Source organism: Amia ocellicauda, unplaced genomic scaffold (genome assembly GCF_036373705.1).
Source record: "Amia ocellicauda isolate fAmiCal2 unplaced genomic scaffold, fAmiCal2.hap1 HAP1_SCAFFOLD_212, whole genome shotgun sequence".
Classification (NCBI taxonomy): Eukaryota; Metazoa; Chordata; class Actinopteri; order Amiiformes; family Amiidae; genus Amia; species Amia ocellicauda.
The window spans coordinates 37,501-45,000 of record NW_027102775.1 but is presented as its reverse complement, the minus strand read 5'-3'; positions in this window follow the sequence as shown (position 1 = coordinate 45,000).

The window sequence follows — 7,500 nt, the reverse complement described above, 5'->3', positions numbered from 1 at the left end:
GAGCCCCCTGAGCACTGCCCCGGTGTTAGTTTTCGGAGAAATGCCTCCGTTGATTTGTTATGATTTTTTTTCCGCCGGCCGCCTGGTCGCCCTAATGTAAAGTCAATGGGAGTGAGGAGATAGAAAATTTTTCAAAGTTTTTCACCCGGCCACAAACGACTCCAAAACACACTGGGGCTGTGGCTGGGACTCTCACCAGGACTGCCCCCTACTTTATTTATGGATTAAAAAGCATTCTATATTAATTTTTCGATTTTTGGGACCCGGGACGCCTGGTCACCTAACTCCCCTTCTATCCCTATGGGGGGGGACGGGGACATCGAAAACGCTCCCATCGCTGCCGAGGCACGCTGCGGGGACTCTCCCTACCATCGCCCCATGCTTCCTTTGAAGAATATATGACGTTTTTCAATTTTCACCGACATTTGAAAATCAAAACTTCAGAACATTTCATAGTTATTCTCAATGGGTTGTCTAGGGGCACACATCTCTAAACTGGGGGAAATGCTCAAAATGATTAAAAAGAAAAACAATGCCCCCAGACCCGGGGGGCTGATAGCTGGGAGCCCCCTGAGCACAGCCCCGGTGTTAGTTTCTGGAGAAATGCCCCCGTTGATTTGTTATGATTTTTTTTCCGCCGGCCGCCTGGTCGCCCTAATGCAAAGTCAATGGGAGTGAGGAGATAGAATATTTTTCAAAGTTTTTCACTCGGCCGTCTGGTCCCCTGACTCGAAAATTTTAAAGTGCTCCCATCGGTCCCGGGATAGGGTGGCTGATAGCTGGGAGCCTCCTGAGCACTGCCCCGGTGTTAGTTTCTGGAGAACTGCCCCCGTTGATTTGTTATGATCCGTAGTTGCCGGCCGGCCGCCCGGCATTGCTCTATCGGATGGAGCGTGGGCTGGCTATGGGAGATTTAGCGATTTTCGGAACCGGCCCCGATGGCCCCCCAAACCGGGTGGCCACGAGGTGGGACCCCCCTGAGCACTGCCCCGGTGTTAGTTTTCGGAGAAATGCCCCCGTTGATTTGTTATGATCCGTAGTTGCCGGCCGGCCGCCCGGCATTGCTCTATCGGATGGAGCGTGGGCTGGCTATGGGAGATTTAGCGATTTTCGGAACCGGCCCCGATCGCCCCCCAAACCGGGTGGCCACGAGGTGGGACCCCCCTGAGCACTGCCCCGGTGTTAGTTTTCGGAGAAATGCCCCCGTTGATTTGTTACGATTATTTTTCGCCCAGGCGATGTGCCTTTTCATTTTGTTTTGCACTTTCCTTCATTCCTTGGTGCATGCTACCATCTAACGGACACATTTCGGTACTGCAGTTTGAAAGTAATTTCCCCGTCTAGGGATCTCTCAATGCCCTGGGCTGCGAAAGGAGGGCAAGGACACCCTATGTTCTCATGAGTGCAAAGCCCCCCCGGCTTCAAGGCATTCCAAAAGGAAAACCGGAGACACTGCTGTACACACACACACACACACACACACACACACACACACACACACACACACAGAGAGAGAGAGAGAGAGAGAGAGAGAGAGAGAGATAGAGAGAGAGTAGTCACACAGTGGAATAAACTCCCCAGCGATGTGGTAGAAGCTGAAAGTTGGGGAACATTGTGATGGTCTATATTTCTTGGCAGATAATAAAAGATGCTCTTATCATGCCTCCGTTGATGTGTTATGATCCATAGGTTGCCGGCCGCCCGGCATTGCTCTGATCGGATGGACCGTGGGCTGCCTATGGCAGAGTATGGGCGATTCTTCAGCCGGCCCCGATGGCCCCCCAAACCGGGTGGCCACGAGGTGGGACCCCCCTGAGCACTGCCCCGGTGTTAGTTTTCGGAGAAATGCCCCCGTTGATTTGTTATGATCCGTAGTTGCCGGCCGGCCGCCCGGCATTGCTCTATCGGATGGAGCGTGGGCTGGCTATGGGAGATTTAGCGATTTTCGGAACCGGCCCCGATCGCCCCCCAAACCGGGTGGCCACGAGGTGGGACCCCCCTGAGCACTGCCCCGGTGTTAGTTTTCGGAGAAATGCCCCCGTTGATTTGTTATGATCCGTAGTTGCCGGCCGGCCGCCCGGCATTGCTCTATCGGATGGAGCGTGGGCTGGCTATGGGAGATTTAGCGATTTTCGGAACCGGCCCCGATCGCCCCCCAAACCGGGTGGCCACGAGGTGGGACCCCCCTGAGCACTGCCCCGGTGTTAGTTTTCGGAGAAATGCCCCCGTTGATTTGTTACGATTATTTTTCGCCCAGGCGATGTGCCTTTTCATTTTGTTTTGCACTTTCCTTCATTCCTTGGTGCATGCTGCCATCTAACGGACACATTTCGGTACTGCAGTTTGAAAGTAATTTCCCCGTCTAGGGATCTCTCTCTCGTCTAGGGACACTGCTGTACACACACACACACACACACACACACACACACACACACACACACACACACACACACAGTGAGAGAGAGGGAGAGATAGAGAGAGAGAGAGGTGGAGAGGGAGAGAGAGGTGGAGATAGAGAGATGGAGATAGAGATGGAGATAGAGAGAGATGGAGATAGAGAGAGAGATGGAGATGGAGAGAGAGATGGTGATAGAGAGATAGAGATAGAGAGAGAGATGGTGATAGAGAGATGGAGATAGAGAGAGAGATGGTGATAGAGAGATGGAGATAGAGAGAGAGATGGTGACAGAGAGAGAGTCGTCACACTCTGGAACAAACTCCCCAGAAGCTGAAAGTTGGGGAACATTATGATGATCTTTATTTCTTGGCAGATAATAAATGATGATCTTACAGAGGGCGACTTACAACACCAGTGCAAACATACAGCGAAGGACAAGGCATCAATCGCGACAGAATCCCTTGAGTTAAAGCAGCAGATTCAGAATAACACACGTCAAAACAGACTGGAGACTAAAACGAGCACGAAAGGTGTCGAATATGTGGCCTCCTCTCGCTTGTAAACTCTCTCGTGTTCCTGTCGATGGGGTCGGCGGCTCGGGGCAGCGGCCTAGCAGCAGCAGGCAGGCCACCCGGCTGCCTGGGGCTGACCTCCGGGGCAGGCAGGCAGGCAGACCTCCAGGGCAGGCAGGCAGGCAGGCAGGCAGACCTCCAGGGCTAACAGGCTGACCTCCAGGGCTGGCAGGCTGACCTCCAGGGCTGGAAGGCAGGATGGCAGACCTCCAGGGCAGGCAGGCAGGCAGGCAGGCAGGCAGGCAGACCTCCAGGGCTGGCAGGGAGACCTCCAGGGCTGGCAGGCAGGCAGGCAGGGCTGTGTGGCTGGGGAGGGCAGGCTGGCAGGCAGGTAGGCCGTGCTGCTGCCAGGGCTGGAAGGCTGACCTCCAGGGCAGGCAGGCAGGCAGACCTCCAGGGCAGGCAGGCAGGTAGGCCGTGCTGCTGCCAGGGCTGGCAGGCTGACCTCCAGGGCAGGCAGGCAGGCAGGCAGACCTCCAGGGCTGGCAGGCTGACCTCCAGGGCAGGCAGGCAGGCAGGCAGGCAGACCTCCAGGGCTAACAGGCTGACCTCCAGGGCTGGCAGGCTGACCTCCAGGGCTGGAAGGCAGGATGGCAGACCTCCAGGGCAGGCAGGCAGGCAGGCAGGCAGGCAGGCAGACCTCCAGGGCTGGCAGGGAGACCTCCAGGGCTGGCAGGCAGGCAGGCAGGGCTGTGTGGCTGGGGAGGGCAGGCTGGCAGGCAGGTAGGCCGTGCTGCTGCCAGGGCTGGAAGGCTGACCTCCAGGGCAGGCAGGCAGGCAGACCTCCAGGGCAGGCAGGCAGGTAGGCCGTGCTGCTGCCAGGGCTGGCAGGCTGACCTCCAGGGCAGGCAGGCAGGCAGGCAGACCTCCAGGGCTGGCAGGCTGACCTCCAGGGCAGGCAGGCAGGCAGGCAGGCAGACCTCCAGGGCTAACAGGCTGACCTCCAGGGCTGGCAGGCTGACCTCCAGGGCTGGAAGGCAGGATGGCAGACCTCCAGGGCAGGCAGGCAGGCAGGCAGGCAGGCAGGCAGACCTCCAGGGCTGGCAGGGAGACCTCCAGGGCTGGCAGGCAGGCAGGCAGGGCTGTGTGGCTGGGGAGGGCAGGCTGGCAGGCAGGTAGGCCGTGCTGCTGCCAGGGCTGGAAGGCTGACCTCCAGGGCAGGCAGGCAGGCAGACCTCCAGGGCAGGCAGGCAGGTAGGCCGTGCTGCTGCCAGGGCTGGCAGGCTGACCTCCAGGGCAGGCAGGCAGGCAGGCAGACCTCCAGGGCTGGCAGGCTGACCTCCAGGGCAGGCAGGCAGGCAGGCAGGCAGACCTCCAGGGCTAACAGGCAGACCTCCAGGGCAGGCAGGCAGACCTCCAGGGCAGGCAGGCAGACCTCCAGGGCTGGATAGCAGACCTCCAGGGCTAACAGGCAGGCAGGCAGACCTCCAGGGCTGGATAGCAGACCTCCAGGGCAGGCAGTGCTGCTGCCAGGGCAGGCAGGCAGACCTCCAGGGCTGGATAGCAGACCTCCAGGGCTGGATAGCAGACCTCCAGGGCTAACAGGCAGGCAGGCAGACCTCCAGGGCTGGATAGCAGACCTCCAGGGCAGGCAGTGCTGCTGCCAGGGCAGGCAGGCAGACCTCCAGGGCTGGATAGCAGACCTCCAGGGCAGGCAGTGCTGCTACCAGGGCTGGATAGCAGACCTCCAGGGCTGGATAGCAGACCTCCAGGGCAGGCAGGCAGACCTCCAGGGCTGGATAGCAGACCTCCAGGGCAGGCAGGCAGACCTCCAGGGCTGGATAGCAGACCTCCAGGGCTAACAGGCAGACCTCCAGGGCTGGCAGGCTGACCTCCAGGGCAGGCAGTGCTGCTGCCAGGGCAGGCAGGCAGACCTCCAGGGCAGGCAGTGCTGCTGCCAGGGCAGGCAGGCAGACCTCCAGGGCTAACAGGCAGGCAGGCAGACCTCCAGGGCTGGATAGCAGACCTCCAGGGCAGGCAGGCAGACCTCCAGGGCAGGCAGGCAGACCTCCAGGGCTGGATAGCAGACCTCCAGGGCTAACAGGCAGACCTCCAGGGCTGGCAGGCTGACCTCCAGGGCAGGCAGTGCTGCTGCCAGGGCAGGCAGGCAGACCTCCAGGGCAGGCAGTGCTGCTGCCAGGGCAGGCAGGCAGACCTCCAGGGCTAACAGGCAGGCAGACAGACCTCCAGGGCAGGCAGGCAGACCTCCAGGGCTAACAGGCTGACCTCCAGGGCAGGCAGGCAGACCTCCAGGGCAGGCAGTGCTGCTACCAGGGCTGGATAGCAGACCTCCAGGGCAGGCAGTGCTGCTACCAGGGCTGGATAGCAGACCTCCAGGGCTAACAGGCTGACCTCCAGGGCTGGATAGCAGACCTCCAGGGCTAACAGGCAGACCTCCAGGGCTGGCAGGCTGACCTCCAGGGCTGGATAGCAGACCTCCAGGGCTAACAGGCAGACCTCCAGGGCTGGCAGGCTGACCTCCAGGGCAGGCAGTGCTGCTACCAGGGCTGGATAGCAGACCTCCAGGGCTAACAGGCAGGCAGGCAGACCTCCAGGGCTGGATAGCAGACCTCCAGGGCAGGCAGTGCTGCTGCCAGGGCAGGCAGGCAGACCTCCAGGGCTGGATAGCAGACCTCCAGGGCAGGCAGTGCTGCTACCAGGGCTGGATAGCAGACCTCCAGGGCTGGATAGCAGACCTCCAGGGCAGGCAGGCAGACCTCCAGGGCTGGATAGCAGACCTCCAGGGCAGGCAGGCAGACCTCCAGGGCTGGATAGCAGACCTCCAGGGCAGGCAGGCAGACCTCCAGGGCAGGCAGGCAGACCTCCAGGGCAGGCAGGCAGACCTCCAGGGCAGGCAGGCAGACCTCCAGGGCTAACAGGCAGGCAGGCAGACCTCCAGGGCTGGAAGGCAGACCTCCAGGGCAGGCAGGCAGACCTCCAGGGCTGGATAGCAGACCTCCAGGGCTAACAGGCAGGCAGGCAGACCTCCAGGGCTGGATAGCAGACCTCCAGGGCAGGCAGTGCTGCTGCCAGGGCAGGCAGGCAGACCTCCAGGGCTGGATAGCAGACCTCCAGGGCAGGCAGTGCTGCTACCAGGGCTGGATAGCAGACCTCCAGGGCTAACAGGCAGGCAGGCAGACCTCCAGGGCTGGAAGGCAGACCTCCAGGGCAGGCAGGCAGACCTCCAGGGCTGGATAGCAGACCTCCAGGGCTAACAGGCAGGCAGGCAGACCTCCAGGGCTGGATAGCAGACCTCCAGGGCAGGCAGTGCTGCTGCCAGGGCAGGCAGGCAGACCTCCAGGGCTGGATAGCAGACCTCCAGGGCAGGCAGTGCTGCTACCAGGGCTGGATAGCAGACCTCCAGGGCTGGATAGCAGACCTCCAGGGCAGGCAGGCAGACCTCCAGGGCTGGATAGCAGACCTCCAGGGCAGGCAGGCAGACCTCCAGGGCAGGCAGGCAGACCTCCAGGGCTAACAGGCTGACCTCCAGGGCAGGCAGGCAGACCTCCAGGGCTGGATAGCAGACCTCCAGGGCTAACAGGCAGACCTCCAGGGCTGGCAGGCTGACCTCCAGGGCAGGCAGTGCTGCTGCCAGGGCAGGCAGGCAGACCTCCAGGGCAGGCAGTGCTGCTGCCAGGGCAGGCAGGCAGACCTCCAGGGCTAACAGGCAGGCAGGCAGACCTCCAGGGCTGGATAGCAGACCTCCAGGGCAGGCAGGCAGACCTCCAGGGCAGGCAGGCAGACCTCCAGGGCTGGATAGCAGACCTCCAGGGCTAACAGGCAGACCTCCAGGGCTGGCAGGCTGACCTCCAGGGCAGGCAGTGCTGCTGCCAGGGCAGGCAGGCAGACCTCCAGGGCAGGCAGTGCTGCTGCCAGGGCAGGCAGGCAGACCTCCAGGGCTAACAGGCAGGCAGACAGACCTCCAGGGCAGGCAGGCAGACCTCCAGGGCTAACAGGCTGACCTCCAGGGCAGGCAGGCAGACCTCCAGGGCAGGCAGTGCTGCTACCAGGGCTGGATAGCAGACCTCCAGGGCAGGCAGTGCTGCTACCAGGGCTGGATAGCAGACCTCCAGGGCTAACAGGCTGACCTCCAGGGCTGGATAGCAGACCTCCAGGGCTAACAGGCAGACCTCCAGGGCTGGCAGGCTGACCTCCAGGGCTGGATAGCAGACCTCCAGGGCTAACAGGCAGACCTCCAGGGCTGGCAGGCTGACCTCCAGGGCAGGCAGTGCTGCTACCAGGGCTGGATAGCAGACCTCCAGGGCTGGATGGCAGGCAGGCAGACCTCCAGGGCTGGATAGCAGACCTCCAGGGCAGGCAGGCCGGGCCCCCGGTGCTGCATCTCGGCCGCTGCCTGGGGCGGACCGGCCCGGGTGCCCTTGCGCTTTTTCGACACCAGGGGGCAGTTGGGTGCCATTCCGTCCCTCGTGTGGCGAAATGGCGGTACTGCACCTCCGCCTTTTTGCTGGAGAAAGTCAGCAGTCGGGACAATGCGCCACACGGTCCGTCGGCAGGAGGCCCGGGCCCGGG